Raw genomic sequence first — 20396 nt, 5'->3', positions numbered from 1 at the left:
ACACACACACACACACACACACACACACACACACACAGTATCCCATGATCATAGAGAAACACACACAAGGCCACGGAAAAACCTACCAATAAACATCCCTCCCACCTCCATGTCCCAGCAGGCGAAGAACGATAGGCACCTACCAGATACTCCTGGCTTCTCTTCTCTCCAGTCAGTTTAAATCTCAGCAGCTTTTCTCTCTCTTCCCTCAGAGTCTTCAAATGGGCTTGTATTTTTTCCTGACAAACAGAAATGATTTGGTGGGTTTATTTTGAGGGTTGTAGGGGGTAGATGAGGTGTTTTCCACCCAAAATTCAAGATAACAGTCAGTCTTCCTAGATAGTCTAGGTGGGTAAGGCAATATCTTCTGCTGGGCCAGCTCCTGTTGGTAAGAGAGTTACACACAGCTCAGCTCTGGGGAACATACTTTTTCCTGGGTCTGAAGAAGACCTCTGTGTACGTTTGAAAGCTTGTCGTTCCCCCACAGAAGCTGGCCATGAGCAGATATTACTTCACCTACCTTGCCTCTCTAATATCCCGGGACCAACACAGTTACAATACTGGGTACAGCAGTGAGTCTTTGTAGAGGTAGGACATCAGAGACACCAAGGAAATTGGGTGGGTTTTGTATTCAGATTGATTGAAGTTATTACGTCCACTCTCTCCATTGAATCGAACCATTATAAAAGTGATGTCCCATGAGAAGATTTAACGAACAGTGATACCAACCCCATACGCCACCGGAGGCAGCCATATAGGCTGGGATGCTCAAAGGAATCCAGCTCCATTGACTTTCAGCCCTGTACCCCTGGGGACTGGACTGGCTGGAGCAGGGCAAAGCCCATTAGATGCGTTGATTTGTGTTAGGAACAGCTAGAGTTTGCCCTAGTGCTGTTCCAGCCTCTTTCCGTGGCAATGGCCTCTGGGTAGCTACCCCAAAATCCCTAGCAAAGACTCCGGAAGCAGTGGATTCTGGGAGATTTCAAAAGGCTGCCTGGTGGGACTAATGGAACCACCTTGGCTGGATCTTGCCCATGACACTGGTCCACACTGCCCAGGGCTTAGTTTGCTGAAGATAATTCGAATCTCAGTGGTACTTGGCATGGACCTGAGCTATTTGGAGCCCTTGTGGATGTGGACTCAAGGTGTCCCACACAGCAGTTAGCCCAGTGATCTCCTCTACTGCAGGCCAGCAGCATCTGAGTTTAATCCCTCGTGGAGCAGCACCGGAGTTCAGATTCCAAGTGGGAAATCTCATCTCCCTGCTGGGCCTAGGACCTGTATCAAGGAGTCTTTTCCTCCTAATCTCTGCACTTCATCACTGCTCAGTGCTGCTGAAAGGGGCAGAGTAGCTAGTGGTTAGGGCACTAAACTGGGCCTTGGAAAACCAGGTTTTTATATCCAGCTCTGACATGGATCTGCTGAGTCACCTTGGACAAGTCACTTCCCCTCACTGTGCCTCAGTTTCCCCTTCCACCCTTTGTCTGTCTTGTCCAGTTGGACTGTAAATGGCTCAGGGCAGAGATTGGCCCTCACTGGATTTGTGCCAAGGCCCCCCACAACTGAGGTCAGAGCTCATCTGAGGTCTGTAGGGGATGCAAATAACAATAAACACTGTGATACAACCAGTAATACCAGCCACAGCTTGTAACTCCCCTATCAGCTTTCATGCAGTGAAGGCTACACACAGCTGAACAAGGCAGTTACACCTTAACCTGTAATTAACATCCAAAGTTATTACCCATTAGACGGACAGCAACTCCGTACCTTGTACTCCTGGGCAGGCCTCCTCTATGGGAACCACCTGTGAGTGCGCTGTGAGCCCGGGATCTGTCGCATACCACACAGAATGGGGTTTGATCCTCTTCACAGAACAGTTTCAGAGCCTCCTGGTGTCTCTCACACACCCTGTGTCCCTCCTGCTCCCTTTGTTGCCTGTAAACTCAACTGTTTGGCGATTTCTAGGACATTGGCCAGCTGCCTGTTGGCCTGAGGTTTCTCTGTTGCACAGTTTCTCTGCACTGAGGCAGGAGGCGAGCTGTAGCAGATCCCTCCCAGCACTGGGCTGATGCAGGCTTCGGCAGAAAATTGTGCCCACATTCCAGAATGACGGGTTCTGTGAAATACTCCAGACAGATGGGACAATGTCGTTTCCTCCTGGAGACTTTCCACGGAGTTCTCTGCAGCCATGGCTCCCTCTGGGCAGTGGAACAGGGGACAGTTTCAATTTTCCTGAATTCACACTCTGCCCTGCCTGCAGCAGCAACTGGGTGTGTCTTTTCCTGAAAATGACTCAGGCTGTTTGCTGAGCAGGAAGGACCCAACCAATTTCGCACCCTGGAGCTTTAGTGTAAAAAGTATCAATAGGACCCCAGTCCTGCAATCAGCCCCTGTGCTGCTGTGGAGGGTCACTGAGAGCAGCCCCCTGTGAGGATGAGCCTGCAGGAGCAGGAGCTGGGTGTCTAAGACGTAATAGTTAAGGTTGGGCAGAAGTTGTTTATAATATATATTTTTTGACAGATGTTTATTTTAAGCAATTTTTATGTAAGCAGAGTCAGAGGAGCTCTACCTTGACATCTGGTGGTGAGCTGTGGAAAAGGACTTCAGGGGCTGATCTCGTTCGCATGGGCACACCCACCCGCCTAGCATGATGGGACTGCTTGCCCAAAAGTCACTTTGGCGTGCTATGGGATCCCCAGTCTCTTTGTTATTGGGGCAGGAGTAATAAAAGGTTGTTATCCTGGTTATGTGAATCAAGGATAGTAGAACTGTACTCAGATTTATAATGATGGCCCCCTACTAACAACTGAAATCACTGAAGAGCTTAAGTTACTGAGAGCTGTGTTAAGGGGTAGGGGTTGAAGACAAGTTGGTGACAGCTAGCAGCATGGCTAGCGGAGAGGCATGGCTAGGGGAGAGGAGTGGGTGGTGGTGGAAAGGAGCGGCCCGCAGGATGGCTGGCAGAGAGGCACAGCTGGTGGTGAAGACTAGAGAAGAAACCCCTTGAGAGCTGTGGCAATTGCCATCAACTCGAGGAGCGGAGCATGTAAGATGTCCCCCCATAACTCCCCCACCTCCAACCAGGCTGGGAGGTAAACTCTGCAGAGGAGCTTCTGAAGTGTGAAGGCTGCACTGACCCAAGGATAGAAACTGTGGGTGGGGTGACTGTTGGTTTGCTGGACTTAAGATCTTGAGAGGAAAAGGACACTGCCAAACTTACTTGGGGGAGGGTCTTTTGCTCACGCGGCTTGTGTTACAAAATCTGGTTTGTGGTGTTTCCCCAACATAATGCACAATGTTTCCCTCCTTTATTAAAAGTGTTTGCTACATCCTAAGACTCTGTGTTTGTGAGAGGGGAAGTATATTGCCTTTTAGAGAGCGCCCAGGTCACTGGGTGGTGGGGCTCGAGCCGGTTTTGCATTTGTTATTGAAACTGGATCCCTAGATACTGAACCCGGCCCTTGTTGCTCTCAACTCTGACAGGCAGAAGGTTACATTCATATTTACTGATTTAAACTTTCACAGCTGGCACACAATCTGGGATTTAAGCATTTCATTCTAACTTAAAAATTTTTACAGTTGTGGGAAGAATTATAGGGGGGATCAGACAATAGTTTTTGGTTAGATCAGAACTATTTAATGACACAGACATGGAGATTCAAAAAGTTGAAGCTTTTTAAATGTTAAAATAGTTTGCGAGCAGGTAAATCTGCCTCCACCCCCAGCAGCACCCCCAGGGCAATGACTCAATGCCACCGCCCGCCCACCACCACATGGACTGAGGCTGAAAGTCCATCTGATGGTGGCTCAGGGGTCTGTGGAATGTGCTGGGATCTCAGCCTGGGCCCTGGGAGGTCAGGTGACCCTGTAACACAACCACACCCAGCAAGGCCTGTACTGATTTTCTCCCTGTTTGTCAGTCCCAGCAGAGAGAGCAAGGACTGCAGGGAGACCAAGTTCCTGTCCCCCAGGTGAGGGCTGGGGCTCAATGGCCGAGGGCAACGGGTGTGTGGGGAGCTAACAGTAGGGCCTGCAGGGTACATGGTGTGGGATAAACAGAGAGAGTCTCATTGTCAATCCCTGTTTATACTTAGTCACTGCTCAATCCAGTGATTCTAAGCAGCAGAGGAGCCAACTCCAGGGGTGCTCCGGAGCTCAAACCCCCACAGAAAAAAATAGCAGGGGCTCAGAACCCAACATCCACAGCTGTTTGGCGGGGCCAATGATCAGCTATTGGGCAGCTGGGGAAAGCGCTTGGGTGAGGGCAGAGAGCAGCAAGCTGCAGGTGGGAGGGGGCTTCTGGAGAAGGATTGGACCAGGGGTAGGAAGTGATGAAGAGAGGGTGGGGCTCGGGGCAGAGCAGGAGTGGAGCACTCTGAGGGAAAAATTCAAGTCAGCACCTATGGTAAGCAGAGACCTAGCAGTCAAACGCCCATATTCTATCCCCAGTGTCTACAGGCAGCCAGTCCCCCAAGGATGTAATAAGTTCATAATTGATGACCAGTTCTGTTCATTTGATAGTTGCCTGTTCTGTTCACTCCCTCTGGGGCACCTGGCATTGCCACTGTCAGAAGACAGGACACTGGGCTACACAGACCTTTGGTCTGACCCAGTGTGGCTGTTCTTATGTTCTTATAATGTTTCCCACGGGATGGATAAATCCACTGTTTTGTTCAGGGGCTGAGAACCTCAAGGTATATTTGAACAAAGTAAAAGTAGCGGAAATGGGACCCCTGTGCCGCACACTGTGCTCAGGTGCCCTGGGGAGACGTGGCTTTCACCTGGTGTCCAAGCTCCTGCCCAGGCACAAAAAGTGTGAGGGGGGAGGTGAGGACCCAAGTGCCTGTTTGCGGTGCCCCTGACATCCTAGAGGGGAAAAGGAGAGAAAAGAGTGCTCAGTCTAATACCTCACACAGGGGAGAGCCTTCCATTATGCCAGAGGGTCGCTCGACTCCCATCTCTGCCCCTGGCCTCAACCCCTACTCTGCCCCTTCCATCAGGGCTACAATCCAGCCCACTTCTCCCCCTTCCCTGAGTGTGCTGTGTCTTCACTCCCCCCCCACCCCACAGCCTCCTTCCTGCATGCCACAAAAGAGCTGGTTGAGGCAGGTGGGAGGCACAGTAAGGGGAGGGGGAAGCTCTAATCAGACCTGTCTGTGGGCAGGAGGCATTAGGAGGATGGGAGGTGCTGATAGGGGGCTGCCCGTGGGTGCTCTGCATCTACCAGTTTTTCCCTGTGGGGGCTCCAGCCCCAGAGCACCCAGGGACTCACTGCCTATGGGTGGGGCTGTCACACTCTGGGATCCTGGGTGATTGCCCTGTGCATGGTAAGTTTAGACCCTCTTTACAGAATGAGGGAAGGGATCAGAGTTTGCAGCAGCACCAAGGGATGAGATTTCAGCAAACCATGTGCTGGCAGTTGTGGACTCCAATCTGTGAAAGGCCCCAGCACAGCAGAGCACCTGGATACAGGTGTTATCAATGCAGCTCTTAGCACACTGGGGAGTTCTGCCTAAAAATGGCTGGCTGGGTCCGGCCCACTGAGCTCAAGGCCAACACCAGCCTGTGACTGCCCTGACAATGCTGAGCTGAGAGCAGGACTCAGAATCAGGCAGTGGCTCCCTAGGGGGTTGCCCTGAGGTCTGAGGATAAAGCAACCTGTCCTGGAATTGGAAAGGGGGAGGCAGCCTAAGAAACAAGACTATTCAGAGACAGTAAAGGCTCCAGGGAAGGAATTAGGGAAAACAAGCAAAGCAGTGAAACAGTAACCGCCAGGCGTCAAAGGGATCAGAAGGGGTTTTACAACCACTGGAAATGGAGACCCTGCCCTGGACCCAAAGCCATGGATTGTCTGAGCCAATGGGGCTTTTCATATCTAATATCTGCACGTCTGTAACTCAACAAAGAACAGAGGACTGCCCCTAGCTATTCTGGGGCCCTATGCAGCCCCCTTGTGGTGGGGGGGCTGGTCTGAAGCCTCCACAGCCTGGCTTGGGGGGAACCAACCTCCAGCCCTCACCAGCGGGCACCAAAAATTTGGTCATGAGAACCCCTGGGCTAGATGCTCATGATGGGCCCTTCTGACCTTAGCGCCTGTGAGTGGAACAGGAGCCGGAGCCAGAGATGCTGCAGCGCGAACCCTTCAGCCCTAGGACCCAGCAGCAGCGGGGAGGCGGCTCTGTCGGGGGGCAGCGAGCGCTGGGCTCCGGCCCGGCAGTAGGAAGTGACTAGCAGCCGCTGCGGTGACTCTGGCTCCCAGGCTCCCGGCGAGATCCCCGAGCCCCGGCGGCTGGTGCTGGGAGCCCGGAGCCCTGGCTGCAGCCGGGAGAGGGGAATCTCCAGCAGGGCCCTTCCCGCTGCTCCCCAGGAGCCTCTCCCAGGCCAGGGCAGAGCCCCCAGCCCGGCCCGGCCCCTGCCCCGGGGGGCCCCGCTCGGAGGGAAGGTGAGAGAGAGCCGCCCCCCGCATCACGCACAGGCTGCAGGGGAGGGAGGGGGGGTGGGTCTAGGCTACTCCGAGCGGAGCACTCTCATGCCTCCACAACACCCCAGCCTAAGCCCTCCACCACCCATGCCAGTGCCCCCTCCTCATTCTGCAGTCAAATACCTCCCCCCATGCACTCAGGGGTCCCCCTCAGGCAACACCTCTCTGTGGCCCCAGAAATCCCCACAGCCAATGTCCCCCTTGCCACTTTCAGCCCCCCTCCACACAAAACCACCAGTCCAATGTGCCCACCAGGATCCACCAACCAAAACCAAGAGAAAGACAGACCAACACAAAGAGCAGAAGTTAATATTTTTTTTAAAAGCGGGGGGAGGCAACCCGCGGTACCCCCAGTAGACCCTACCCCCGGCTGGTGCACCTCAGATGACCACAGACTGACCAAGAATTAGCACAGGACAGTGGGTGCCACTCCCCACCCCCAACCAACCCCATAAAGCCACCCCCCCCACCATCCCAGCCAGGCCAATCCCCCTCAACTCCCTCAAACCCCGCCTCCCTCAAACCCCGCTGCAGCCTTCGCCAGCCCCCACCCCACAACACAGCCTGGGTTTTCCCCTCCCCGCAGCTGCTCCCAGCAGTCCAGTCCCCCCACTCATGCGCTGTAACTGCCAGCCAAGCAGCACAAGGGCAGGTAAATCGATGCTGCCCCGCTACAGCTACTGCTATTCCCCCCCCCCCAACCAACAACCCCCCTGCAGTGAGCCAGGCGCAGCCACGTCGGGGTGGGGCAGTGCAGGCGTGGGGCAGCCAGCAGCCCTCCCCGCCCCCACCTCTAGAACAACTCAAGTCCCTGCACCCGAGCCAGGCGCCCACGACAGCCACGTGGAGCCGCAGAGGAACCGAGAAACGGACCCACGCAGCCTGTGGATCCCGAAAGCGAAACCAAACAAATCGCGCAGCCGCAGTAATGAGTTTTAAAGCTTTTTTAAAGCCGATTTGGTAACGGGAGCCAATCACGCTCTCCGGGAGGGAAATAAAAACCAACCAACAAACAGGCAGAAGCCCCGCCCCCAGGGCGCCCCAGAAACAAGCGACATTCGCTGCAGGAGAGAAGCCGCGTGAGGCCGGCCGGGCTCTGCCTTGGCAGCTCCTGCAGCAGCTGCCGGGTGTTTCCCTGCCTGGGACTGACTCGGCTGCTGCTGAGCGGGGAGGAGCCCCCGGGGAACATTGCAGCCTGCAGGCGTTTGTGTGATATCTGCCCCAGGGCCCTGTAGCTGGGGGGCATCCTCCTATGGAGATGCTGGGGTGACCAGATGTCCCATTGTCTAGGGACAGTCCCGATTTTGGGGTCTTTTTCTTCTATAGGATCCTATTACCCCCCACTCCTGTCCTGATTTTTCACACTGGCTGTCTGGTCACCTAGGTAATGCCCTTGAAGGAGCAGAGTGTGTGTGTCTGAGCAGAGAGACCCAGTATTCACTGATATGTTAAATATATGTCACTGCCAGTTTTAAGCATTTTTCCTGATATTGATTGAGTTAAATGTTCACAATTGCACAAAACTCTGGGTTTAGCATTTCCTTCCAATTGTTCTCAACTTCAGTTTTCACAGTTGCGGGAAATTATGGGGGGATACGTCAATAGCGAGTCAGACCCCAATGTCAGATTTAATCTCAACAGATTCAAAAAGGTGAAGCTTTATAACCATGAAAACACAGATGGTCGCATCACCTATCAAAAGATGCAGAGTCACTGGCCTTCAAACACAAAAACGTTCTCAAGCAGACTTGTTCTTACTTTGCGTATCTCCAATTATCATTTATTATCAATTGAAATATTTTCTTCATTGGTCTGTGTGTAGACAGCAAAAGCCAGGGTTGCCAACATTTATGAATAAAAGCTCATTCTTCCAAGCCTTCTGATAATAAACTCTCAGAGTAAAGCCTTCGTTAAGCTAGAATCAGTGTTTTGAAGACCCGATTCTCATTTTTACTAATGCTGCTTTGGCTCAGTGGAAAGGGGCTGCAGCATCACCAACTTCATGATTTTGTCATGAGTTTTACAATATTGGGTGTGTTTGATGAAGCCCCAGCTCCTGGAAGCATGTGAGGAGGTGAGACTCTTGGCTTTTGTTTTCTAAACAAAGGAAGTATCTAGCTCTCTTTGCTGCAGAAAAAACATAAAAATTTCACCCCAGTGCAGTCAGGGCTCAAGCAAAATTTTTTAGGGCCCAGTACAAACTTGTAATTCAGATCCCCTCCCGCACATGGTAATGAGAGTTGCAGCCTGGGCTGGGCCCCTAGTGTCTCCGGGCCTTAAGTGTACCCTTCTCTCCACCCTCCCCCCCAATGTGGGGGCCCTGAGTGCAGTCTAAAGCTCTGAGAAACCAAAAGGCAAATAAAATAATAATAATATTTACTATTTATTATTATTAAATCTCATGATTTGGGGGTCTGGCCTGATTTAAGATTTTGAAATGCCTGGGGTAGACAGTGCTGTGCCAGTGAGAATTCAGAAAATAAATCTCAATCAGTTACCCAAGGGAATCCCCTAAATGAGTGTCATCATTGATCTAACACAGCACAGTGAACAGAAAGGGGAAACAGACACAGAGCTGGGCTGTGGGCCCCAAGCAGGACATGAGCAGAGTCCCCCCAGGCCTGCCAACAGCAATTCCGGGCCCCAGGGCAGAACAGATAATGGGCCCCCACTGGTGCCCGCATGCACAAGCTGCGCCCAAGTGGACTCAGTCTGCCTGACATTTGTGTGGTGCTGCACCTGCGCTAGACTGCACTCAGGGCCCCCACTCAACTGCGCTGCTGGGCGTGCTCTGCCGGCATGGCCAGGGCTTCCACATGCCCACCCGTCTGCCTTCGCTCCTGCCACTAGTACCACCCCACGCGCCATAGGTGCTGACTTTTGGTTGAGCCGGTGGGTGCCCCATCCCGGCTCCTCCTCCTTCCCCGAGGTCAAGCCCCCACTTCACCGCTTCCTGCTACTGCTCTGCCACCTCCTGCCTTAAGGGTGAGATGTGTGTGTCTGGGGGAGCTCAGTCTGGCCCCAAAACTGACAATTTTCAGCAGATTTATACACTTCTTTCATACTCAACTTATTGAATGTGTGTCTATCATTATTAAAATAGCAATGAACTACAGCATTACATTATCATGAATGACAGTGTATTAAAATCATGACACTCAGCTACAAGCTGTCTTCAGTAACACCCCAGTCTCTGTGTTTCACCCCTGCTTAGGGCTTGTTTGGGAGGTGAGGGCCACTGACGGCTGTGGGAAGAAGGTGGATGGGAGACACAAGCAGTGGAGAGTTTTTTCTCCCTTCCTATTGCTCTCCCTGCCCCTTTCCCTTGCTCTTGTTTCTTTTCTAAGTCCTTGTTCCCCTTCTTAATGTTTCCCCCTTCTTGCTTCCTACCCGTGTCCATTTTCTCATGTCTCTCTGCTCCCCATCTCTTAGTGGCTCTGTCTAGTGCCCGCTCCCACCCACCCACTCAAAACAGCAGAGGAAGTTCCCCCTTCTCAGGTAGGAAGGGTGACCCAGTGGTTAAGACACAGGCCTCGGGCTCAGGTGTGCTGGGTTTGGTTCTCTGCTCTGCCACTGACTCCCTGATTAGACTTGGGAAACTCACTTCACCTCTGTGTACCAGAGATCCCACCTGCCATGTGGGGCTAATGCTGACCCTGCCTCCTAGGCTAAAACCCTTCATGGCTGGGTGGTGAGAAGGGAAATGGAGATACCAAAGTGAGTAGATTTGGGATGAATTTCTCCACAGCCTGAGAGTAAGAGCTAGCTGGGGGCATGGGAGAGAGAGGGGCTTCAGCGCCACATCTTTTTGCCCCCCACTCCACCCTATGTGGTTCCTGCTGGAGTCCAGGGCTTCTCCTACCCACCCTGCCCAACCCCCCCACCCATCCACCACGGTCCGGGGCTTCTTCTCCCCACCCCTGCCTGATGCGGCTCCTGCCAGGGTCTGGGGCTTTTCCCTCCCCTAATGTGCCACTGCACCCATCCAGCGTGTGCGCCTAGGAGCCCTGCAGCCTGCTGGGGCCATTTCAAAGGGCCTGGGGCTCTCAGCTGCCACCATCATTACCAGGCACTGGCAGCTGCCGTGACTGGAGGCCCCGGACGTTAGACGGTGGGTTCCTGTTTGCAGGTTGCTAAGTAGAGAGACACCTCTCTGCAGCACAGATTTAGGCACCGATCCAGGAGAGGGGTGTGGCTTAGAACACCCCTCCCCCCCTTGTCGGCATCTCCCATTGGCTAGCTTACATGGCTCCCCACCTACTGAGGTGGCTTTTGTGAATCACATTGTAAGGTGCCTGCATAGCCCTGGCATTGTCTAAGGAGTTTAGGGCCCTGACTCAGCTCTGAAGGTCACAGTGCTGCTGTTCCTGTGATTTTCTCGCTCCCTAAAAACTACTCACTGCGACACTCAGCATTGCAACATCCGAGTCCCTGCATGGATCGCACCCTGTGCAACCAGTCACCTCTCCGCAGAGCACAGCTGAGCAATTCCTGATTGCATGGGTGTGCACAGGACAGAGGCAGAGTACAGGCTAGAGAGAGACACATCACACAGTAAAATCCAAACTCTCTTCCCAGAGGCTCAATATTCCTTGCAGCTGGGACAGTAAAGTGCAACAAAGAAGAAGAATTGTTTGTAATGTTTTATTTACAGTAAGTTACTGTAAAGTAGCAAAGTAAAAGGAGCTAAGAAGGAGCTTTAATAACCACAGCACGGCCAGGAGATCCCCAGCTACTGAGAACAGTTTTCTTAATGGCTCTAAAATAGCACCAGTGGCCAAGGATTAATATAGGGAATTAACGAGTTACAGTCTCACTTTCAGGAATGTAAGAAATCTCCTCATCCCGCCCACGTTCCCTTTCCTTTCATACTGTCCTTTTCTATTCATTGTTGTTCTAGCCTCACTTTCCATCCCTCTTTATTTCCCTGTGTCTCTGCCCACTGTCACAGATCATCCCCCTCGGCTGCTCTCTTCTCTCCCTGATCTTATCCCTTCCCCTTGAGCTGATCACGGGCTGGGAGCCCCCAGTGAGATCTAAGGACACAGATCTGTACAAAATGCTCCTGGCTGCTGCTGCTTCTCCCCAACCCAGTAAACCCTGATTGATTCATGCTGTGTCCCTGCCACCTCCACCTCCGCCTGTCCCCTGCCCGGCTGTTAGTGCTACCCCCTGCCCAGCCCCAACCTCTGCCCCTCAGGGCCCCTCCTGCAGCCCCAGGGGTTCTTCCCCCTCTGATCCCTGGGGCTGCAGAGAGGGCAGGGGAGGTGCTTCCAGGGGCCATAGAGATGAGGAGTGAGAGGTTGGGTAGATGGGAGTCCTCCAAGGTCTTAGAGACTGAGCTGTGCGTGGCTAGAGAGGCTGATTTCCAGTTCCCTTCTCTGCTGTGTGTCTCAGGGACACAGTCGGATCCGGGATCCTGGCCCCACCCAGAACCAGGGTCGGATTCTCCCCCCAGGGACGGAGCCCGGCGGGAAAGTGAAGATCGGGGCCTCGTCACCAGCATCGATAAATGTCACCTGCCCCCGGTCACAGTCCAGACAAACCCGGATCCTGCTGGGGGGCCCGGCTCAGGGGCAGGGGGGTCAACAGGGAGGTGAGAGCCCGGACTGATCCAGCCGCTCCACAGCCAGATCCCCCCCTCAGGGTTAACGGCTGATCTCTCCCTTCCTCCCCACAGACTCTCTGGCCACCCCACGGCCCAGTGTCGCCCAGCCCCCCGTCCACCTCCCCAGCAATGTCTCCCCGAGGTGAATCCTCATAGCCCAGCACACAGAGCTCAGTGTCAAATCTCTCAGGGTTGTTGGGCAGTCGCTGCCATATGCGTTCCCTTCTCACACTTTCCGATCCTCAGACACGACGAGTTCGTGATGAGCCGTGTCTGGATCAGAGTCACGTTCGCTGGAGAGAGAATCAGAGCATTAGGGGCAGAGCCAGCCCTGGGGGAGTCTGGGACCATTTCTCACGCTCCTCAGGACCCTTCGTTCTGGCTAGGACAGTCCTGGATCCCAGGGAGCTGCCTCTGTCCTGGACACCTGAGACTGAGCAGCAGAGACGTCGCTGCAGCTCTGCAGTCTTTGTAATGGGTCCCACTTCATTAGTTTCTCATTTATCACAGAGGCTTCAGCTCCCACATCCCGCTGCTGGTGCTGCCCCATTCCCAGCAGCACAGACACAGCCAGGAAGGCGTCAGAAGATTTTATTGAGGGAGCAGAAGTGGCAGGTACCAGCTTTAAACCCCAGAGGAAAGCTCCCTCCCCTAATGCAGCCTCCACTCCCAGGCCAGGGAAGAGAGAGGAAGGTGCAGCAATGGGGAACAGCCACTTAAGACCAGAGAGTAGGAGGTGGCATTGGGTGGGGGAGCCCCAGATCCAGCCCAGAGAGAGGGGAGGAGCTGCCAGCATCAGAGAGAGAGCATCTCCCCAATCCAGGAAGCAGTGAGCAGCTCCAATGGGCAAACCTAGCCCGGCCCAAAGGAAAGGCAGGATGTTGGAGAAGAGCGATGGGGAGACCTCCTGCACCAGGGTGAAGCAGAGGGATGTTGCAGAGAGCTCTGTTTGGGGGCGACTCAGTTAAGAGTGTTTCTGTTCATCAGCGTGGGCATGAACTCAGCACGAAGGGTGGTGTCAGGACTGTTTTTGTGTCCTCGTCCGCTCCATGCCCCTGACGGAGGCCGTGTCCCCTGGCCAGGCTGGGAGACTTGCCCACTATGGAGAGGCTCTGACACTCCATCTGCCCTGGAAATGGTTCTGGGGGGCTCTGAGAGCAGCCCCCGACCCATGTCCCCGCTCCCCAGAGTGGACCACCCTGGGCAGGTGGAGGATCCAGGGCTCCCCAGTGCAGTCCTTGGATGGTGTCCCGGTTCTGGCTTCTGGCCTGGCCATGGCCTCAGGGAAAGAGGAGGAAGGGTGGGGCCACTGAGAAAGGCCAGCACCAGAAGTTGGTGCCAAGGGCAGGGGCTGCTCTACACAGAGAGGAGCTGATCAGCTGCCCTGCCCAAAGCACAGACACTGCCTGCCATGCTCCACACTTGCCAAGGCTTGCAGTGGGGGGTGACAACGTGGTCCTCTTTCCTCAAACTATGCCCGTGCTGAAAAGTGTCCTGGTCATCCCACCTTTAAAAGTGTGGGTGGGTGGGGGACGGGACATGGGCCCCTGGATCTCCTTACTGTTTAATGTGTTATTTTTAGGGCTATGTGTGTCATGGTCGCTGTCAGGTTGGTTGGTAATTTTAGCTACAATCTCATGAAGATGTTTTCTCCGGAATTTTCTCATCATTTAAAGGCAATCTTCCCCTGCACTCACCCTGTCTGTATGCTCCAAATGATTCTCCCCTTTTTCTCTCCAATTCAGATGGCAGAGTGTCTTGAGGCAGAGAGGAGAAGAGAGGTGAGATTTCAGACTTTCATATTCATAAGAGCGTCCGCACTCTGAAACTGTTTTATAATTATGGCAGAGAAACAGACAGAGAGGCCCAGAGACGCACTCAGGTATTTAATATAAAAAGGTCTGAAACCTATTTCCCCTCTCAATCAGGCATCTCTCAGCAATGGAGCCAGCAGCCTTACAGCCTCACAACTATCCCAGGACACACAATCTGTACGAGATTTACTTTTCCCTCCTCATCTCCTCCCTCCCTTCAGACTCCAGTTGGTTTGTCTCATTCATTTACTGCCTTTTGTCATAACCTAGACCCAGAGTCTGCAAAGACTTTGGCATAAAAGTAACTTTACCCACTTTGGTCCCTTTGACACTAATGGGATGTTGAGAGTTTCCTAAATCCTGGCTTTAATTTGTGAGCTGTTGGGTCTGTGCTTTTACTCAGTGTCTCTACAGGGAGCAGCATGACAGGGCCTCGCTCCACCATAGGCAGAAATAGACAATATAATAGTAAAATTATTTTATCAAGGTGAAAATTGAGGTGGGGGAGGGTTGGCTCAATGGGTCCAATTCCCCCCTGTACCGGGAAAAGGAGATGGGAGGGGCCATTTGTGACTCTGCTGTTCAGTGGCTGCACGGGGCTGGTGTAAACCTTGGCACAGGATGAGGAAGTTCTGAAGCCAGATGGAGTTACATCCATATGACAATGCCCCCATGTGTTTGAGCCACTGTGCAGAGTGTCTGAGGCCCAGCTTTACATGGCCCATGGCCCTCTATCCCTCAGAATGTCCCCCTCTCTCTCTTCCACTCACCCTCACCCCATTCCTAGCCCCCTCAGGAACACAGCCTTTGTGCCTGCAGCTGCTGGGGAGGAGGCAATGTGCATGGAGGGCCTGAGGCAGGAGAGACACTGGCCAGCAGTGGGTGCTCTGGAGCTGGAAAGCTAATTCCCTGACTGACCAGCAGGAGATGCCGCACTGCTGAGTGCTCAACCTGTTACACTTGAAGTTTAAAATCTATGATTTAAGGACTTTTCAGTAACTTGGCCAGAGGTTTAGGGGTCAATTGCAGGAGTGGGTGGGTGGGTGAGATTCTGTGGCCTGCAATGTGCAGGTGGTCAGGCTGGATGATCATGATGGTCCCTTTCTGGCCTTAAAACTAAGAAATGACTCAAAGACTTTAACAGCATCATCTAAGTGTGAAACCAATTGATCAGCACCATTCTCTTCTCAGAGGTGCATCCCAATTTCCATTCCTAGATCCCCTCTAGGTACCTTTGAACTTCCCCAGAATCTCCAATAGCACAGTCCATGTTTTGGGAGAAACCACTGACTCGCTCTTCCAGTTCAGGAGAAATCTCCTCTGGCTGCTGGAACTTCCCCTTCTCACACCTGGAGAGAACAATTTCAGGTGATTTATATTTCACTGTGTGACTCATAAGTTCTGGCTAGTGAGTCGCTGCTCTAATGGGCCTGGAGATAGAATTTCTCATCTTCTCCCAGCCTCAGAGCAGATGCAACACAACCCATGGCCAAGCAATGTTCCCTTCAAAGGTCTGGGAGAGATCAGCTCTGGGGATAAAAGGCTAATTGAGTCTCCGTGGCCAATTCGCTCCTTGGCCTCCATGCTCTGAGGGTCAGGAGGTTCCCAGGTGAAGTGCTGTAGAAATCTGCCTCTAGGAACTAGACTGAGACACCAACTCCCCCCTTCCCAGTTCATTCCACACAGGTCTCCAAACAGCCCTCAGATGGGGAAAGACTCTTGAAAACTACTGCCCTGTGCTGAATAGTGACCAGTACCCAGCAGTGACAGGCCCGTATTCCATCCCCACAATCCTGAGGCAGCCAGTCCCCCAGGGAGGTGAAATCTCTGGGAAATACTTGAGGTCAGTCCTTCCCACTGAATGGAGAATTCCAGAGCCTTCTGTACAAGAGTTAGCACTCCAGGATGAAGCTGATCAGAGAGATTTGTATCCAACATGTGATCTGCCCACATATTTTCCTGTACAGCCCTGGGGAGATGTGGTGCTACCCTCATCATCAAGCTCTTTCCCAGTATTGTGGAGTGTGAGGGAGACACATACCTGCTCAAGGTGGTTCTGACATCCTAGACAGAGAGAGACAAAAGAATTTCAGTCCCCTCTGATACACACATACACACACACACACACACACAGGGGATTCCAGGGAAGGGATTTAGGAAGTATGGGGGAAGAGACCCTGCCCTAGCACCAGGGCCATTTATTCTCTGAGCTAATGGGGCTTTTCCATCTTTCATATCCCTGTGACTCTGCTAAGAATAATACTCACTCAGATGCCAGCAATGCACACGCCGAGTTACACTGAGATCTGCGATTGCTAGACTCCAGAGCTTATGATTCAGCAGCCCGCTTCTCCCTCTGTGGGGGTCTGGAAAGTTTCTAATGAGGAGTGCCGGTTTCCAATTGTCCCTGTGGGTGCTCATCCCCACGCTTCACTCCCACTACAAACCTTTCCCCAATGCCACACCCCAGCCCAATTCTTCCCACTCCCACTCAACCCTCACCCTGTCTCTTCCTCGCCTCCTCTTGGGCGCTGCCATAAATATAAAGGAAAGAGTAACATAAAATACCTCCTTGAAGCTGTACTGAATCACTTGACGTGTAAGAGGTTAAGAAGTTCAGATAACCTGGTTGGCTCCTGACCAGAAGGACCAATAAGGAAAGAAGCTACTTCCAAATCTGGTGGGTTGGGGGAGGTTTTGTTTGGGTTCTGTTTGTTTGTTCCCTCTCCTGACGGTGAGATAGACCAAGCAGGTACAACATCTCCTGAAAACCTACCTGAAATGATCCATCTAAGATTACAAAAATTCTAACTAAGGCAAGGAAATGTGTTAGGTTATTTTTGGCTTTAGCTTGTGAATTGTCCCTATGCTAAGAGGTAGTTTTATTCCTGTTTTTGTAACTGTGAAGCTGAGTCCAGAGGGGAGTCCTCTGTGTTTGAAATCTATTTATTACCCAGTAAAGTTACCTTCTATCCTGATTTTGCAGGTGTGATTCTTGTACTTTTTTCTTTATAATAAAGTACTTCTTTAAAGAACCTGATTGATTTTAGTGTCCTAAAGATAAGGGTCTGGACTATACTGACATTAAAGGCAACTGGTTGGTATATTATTCTCAAGCCTCCCCAGGAAAGGGGGAGAAGGCGCTTGGGGGGATATTTTGGGGGAATAGGGTTCCAAGTGACCAATCTCTGAATTTTTGTTTAAATCACTTGGTGGTGGCAGCAATACCATCCAAGGACAAGGAAAGGAATTTGTGCCTTGGGGAAGTTTTTAACCGAAGCTGATGGAATGCAAGATGAGGGGGTCTTTCATGTGAGTCCCCACATCTGTACCCCAGAGTTCAAAGGGGGGAGGTAATCCTAACATGAGCACACTCCCTCCCCGCTCCTCTTCCTCCCTCCCAGCATCTCCTGCACACAGTGGAACAGCTGATTGCAGCAGGCAGATGGTGCTGGAAGAAGGGGGAGGAGTTGATCGGCAGGGCTGACAGTGGGCAGCACTGAGGGGGAGAGCTGGCTGTCCTGGAGCACCCACCTATGTTTCTCATTCAGTCTCACCTGCAGGAATTCACTCGCTGGCTTCTAACACTTGCCCTCCAGCTCACTGATCAACTCATTGAGATGGGAAATCTCCTCAGAGAGTTTACTGACATTTTCATTCTGGATCCTCACAATCTCCTCATCCAGTTTCCCCAGCTGGGCCAGCAGGAGTCGCTCTTGTTCCTCCAGGAACTGCTGCAGTTGCTGAAATTCAGACACAATCTTCTGCCTCTGGCTTTGTGTTTGTTTCTGCATGAAATAGGGCAAGGGCTGGTCAGGGACATGGAGGGAGCCCAGGGTCCTTTCATGGAGAGTTGAGTGTGCAGGAGGGTGATTTTCTTTGAAAATCCTCAGATTTTTGACATTTGACTCTACCTTGTGGGTACTAGGCAGGGGATTCTCTCACACCTTCTCTTTTGGCCCCTGTATCCCTCTGAAAGGGATGTTTCTCTGTCAGTCATGGTCAGCATCTTCTGTTATTTATGGTCTGTGGAAATTCAGACCCAGAGCAGCAGGAGGCAGGACTTAGCACTACACTGACAGAGATGCCAGGGGTGTTAAAAGAAACAAATGTTTTAAAAATGCACAAAATGTCTAGACACAGTGGACAAGCACTTCATGGAGACATTTGTGTGAATTCAGGCAAGCCACAAGGGCTGCTCATCAACTGCAATGGAAGCTTAGGGCTTGTCTATACAGGAATCAAAGCCAGCAATCCAGGGTCATGGAGAAACACACACAAGCCCATGTTTACATAGGCCACACAGGAGTCTGCCTCCAATCAGACCTCCCTCTGCCAGTCCCTTCTGGTTCATAACAACAGGCACCTACCAGATATTCTCGCCAATTCCCCTCTCCAGTCGCTTTCCATCCCAGCAGCTTTTCTCTCTCTTCCCTCAGAGTCTTCAAATGGGCCTGGATTCTTTCCTGAAGAAACAGAAATGATTTGGGAAGTTTCATCTGGATAGTTGAGAGGGTGCTTGGAAGTGGGTGTTTTTCTACCACCCAAAACCCCGAAGATGACTGTGTTCTAGATCACTTTGTGACATCAGGACCACCAAGGAGATGAAAACCTCATTAATGGAAAACTAGGAGCGTGTCACATTCAGACTCGTTACCAATTCTGGTTCAGTGTTTTTTAGTAATTAGCAAGAGATCTCAATTATACCCAAGCTTTACTGGTATTTGTGAATTGATTAATGGTACAAGAGCATATAACAGGGCACTGGAGTCACATGGGGGTGAATCAATAAACCTGTTTTTTAAAGGTTTAACAAACCAAGTGATACAAATGTTGGAAGCCACCAGGGTTTAAATATGGGCTGGGATTTCAGCCCTGAAGCCCTGGGGCTGCACTGGTTGGGCAGAGCTGGTCTAAGCACCAGGGCAAAACTCGAGAGACATTAGGAGGCCATTCGTCTGGTTTGAAGCTGCATAGTCCAGTTTTGTGGAGCACTATCCCTGTCCGGTAGGGACCCAGCACTGGACGTGGCTTTGTCTGGTGCAAAAGGGAGAGGAGGAGACTGAGGCTGCAGCAGGACACCCGTGAGAGTGGGGGCGGGGCTGGGGTGGCATCTTCACGCAGAATGATGCAGGCGGGTGGCACGCTGGAAAAAATGGCGGTGGGGTCCACACAGGGTGACTGATACTGGTTAGGACGGGCCCATGCAGCAGGCGTGGGTATATCCAATGTTCTGGAGATGCCTCAGTGACCACCCTAATTAGACATGATACAGATTGGTATAAAGGACGGGTTGGGGTTTGTCCCAGTGCTGTCCTAACCCCTTTCCGTGGCAATGCCCCCTGGGCAGGTACCCCACAGTCCCATTCCCTCGTAAAGATCCCAGAAGCAGTGTATTCTGGGAGATTTCAAAAGGCTGCCTGGTGGGACTAATGGTACCACTCTGACTGGTCCTTGCCCATGTACACAACAGAACAGGTCAGACTGGCACCGCTCAGCTCCAGCCTGGGGTTGGTTTTGCTACAATCCAGTGTAATCCCAGTGGTACTTGGCATGGACCTGAGCTGTCTGGAGCCCTTTTGTGTGCAGACTGAAGGTGCTCGGGGTCCTACGCAGCGTTTAGCCCAGTGATCTCCTCTAGTGCAGCCCGGCAGCATCTGAGTTTAATCCCTCATGGAGAAAAACAGGAGTTCAGAATCCCAGTGAGAAACCTCCTCTCCCTCGTGGGCCTGGGACCTTTATCAAGGCGTCTCTCCCTCCTAATGGACACAATTCATCACTGGGTGGGGCTGATGCTAAGACGGCAGCATGGCAAAGTGGTTTAAGTCTTGAACTGGGTCTGGGGAGATCTGGGTTCTATGCTAAGCTCTGTCACTGACATGCTCGGTGACTATGTGCAACTCACTGCCCCGCTTTGTGCCTCAGTTTCCCTTCCCACCTTTTCTCTGGCTAGACCAGTGGTAACCTACCAGTCGATTGCGATCAGCTAGTTTATCCTGGAGATTCTCCCAGTCGATCACAATCTCTGGCAGCTGTTCGGCACTCCCAGAAGGGGCCAGGATGCCCCCACAGCCTGGGGTGAGGGCAGGGTTCTCTTCACATGGCTCCTGCCTGCAAGCACCAGCCCCACAGCTCCCATTGGCCGGATATGGGGAACTGTGGCCAATGGGAGCTGCGGAAGTGGTTCCTGTAGAGAGGGGCAGCGTGTGTAGCTACATGCTCCCCTCCAGGGGCCACAGGGGCACATTGGCCCCTTCCAGGAGTGACACAGGGTTGGGACAGGTAAGGAGCATGTGTTAGCACCGCTGCACTACTGACCTGGAGCCACCTGAGGTAAGTCAGTGCTGCCCAGCTGGAGCCAGCTTCCCATACCCCCTCCTGCACCCCAACCCCCTACTCCAGCCCTGACCCTCTTCCCAGAGCCAGCACCCTGTGCCCACACCTGCACCCCAACACTCTGCCCCAGCCTGGAGCCCTCTCCTGCTCCCCAACC

General features: G+C 52.5%; 3 protein-coding genes across 3 annotated transcripts in view; 1 reads left to right on the top strand and 2 right to left on the bottom strand.

Annotated features, from left to right (window-relative positions):
* Window positions 1-20396, top strand: part of LOC116830654 (E3 ubiquitin-protein ligase TRIM17-like) — a 241167-nt gene that overhangs the window by 15538 nt on the left and 205233 nt on the right. The gene's annotated exons all lie outside the window — the stretch shown is intronic.
* Window positions 1-20396, bottom strand: part of LOC116825933 (zinc finger protein RFP-like) — a 469299-nt gene that overhangs the window by 286204 nt on the left and 162699 nt on the right. The gene's annotated exons all lie outside the window — the stretch shown is intronic.
* The window catches only part of LOC116823265 (butyrophilin subfamily 1 member A1-like), an 80870-nt gene continuing 71585 nt past the window's right edge, over window positions 11112-20396 (bottom strand). Inside the window, exon 9 of the mRNA XM_075071484.1 lies at window positions 11112-11715. The gene's annotated coding sequence lies outside the window, so the exon portion shown is untranslated. The remainder of the gene's footprint in view (window positions 11716-20396) is intronic.

The sequence above is a fragment of the Chelonoidis abingdonii genome, chromosome 12, assembly GCF_003597395.2.
Source record: "Chelonoidis abingdonii isolate Lonesome George chromosome 12, CheloAbing_2.0, whole genome shotgun sequence".
NCBI lineage: Eukaryota > Metazoa > Chordata > Testudines > Testudinidae > Chelonoidis > Chelonoidis abingdonii.
Note: the sequence above shows the minus strand (reverse complement) of the source record. Positions and strands in the feature narration are given on the sequence as shown.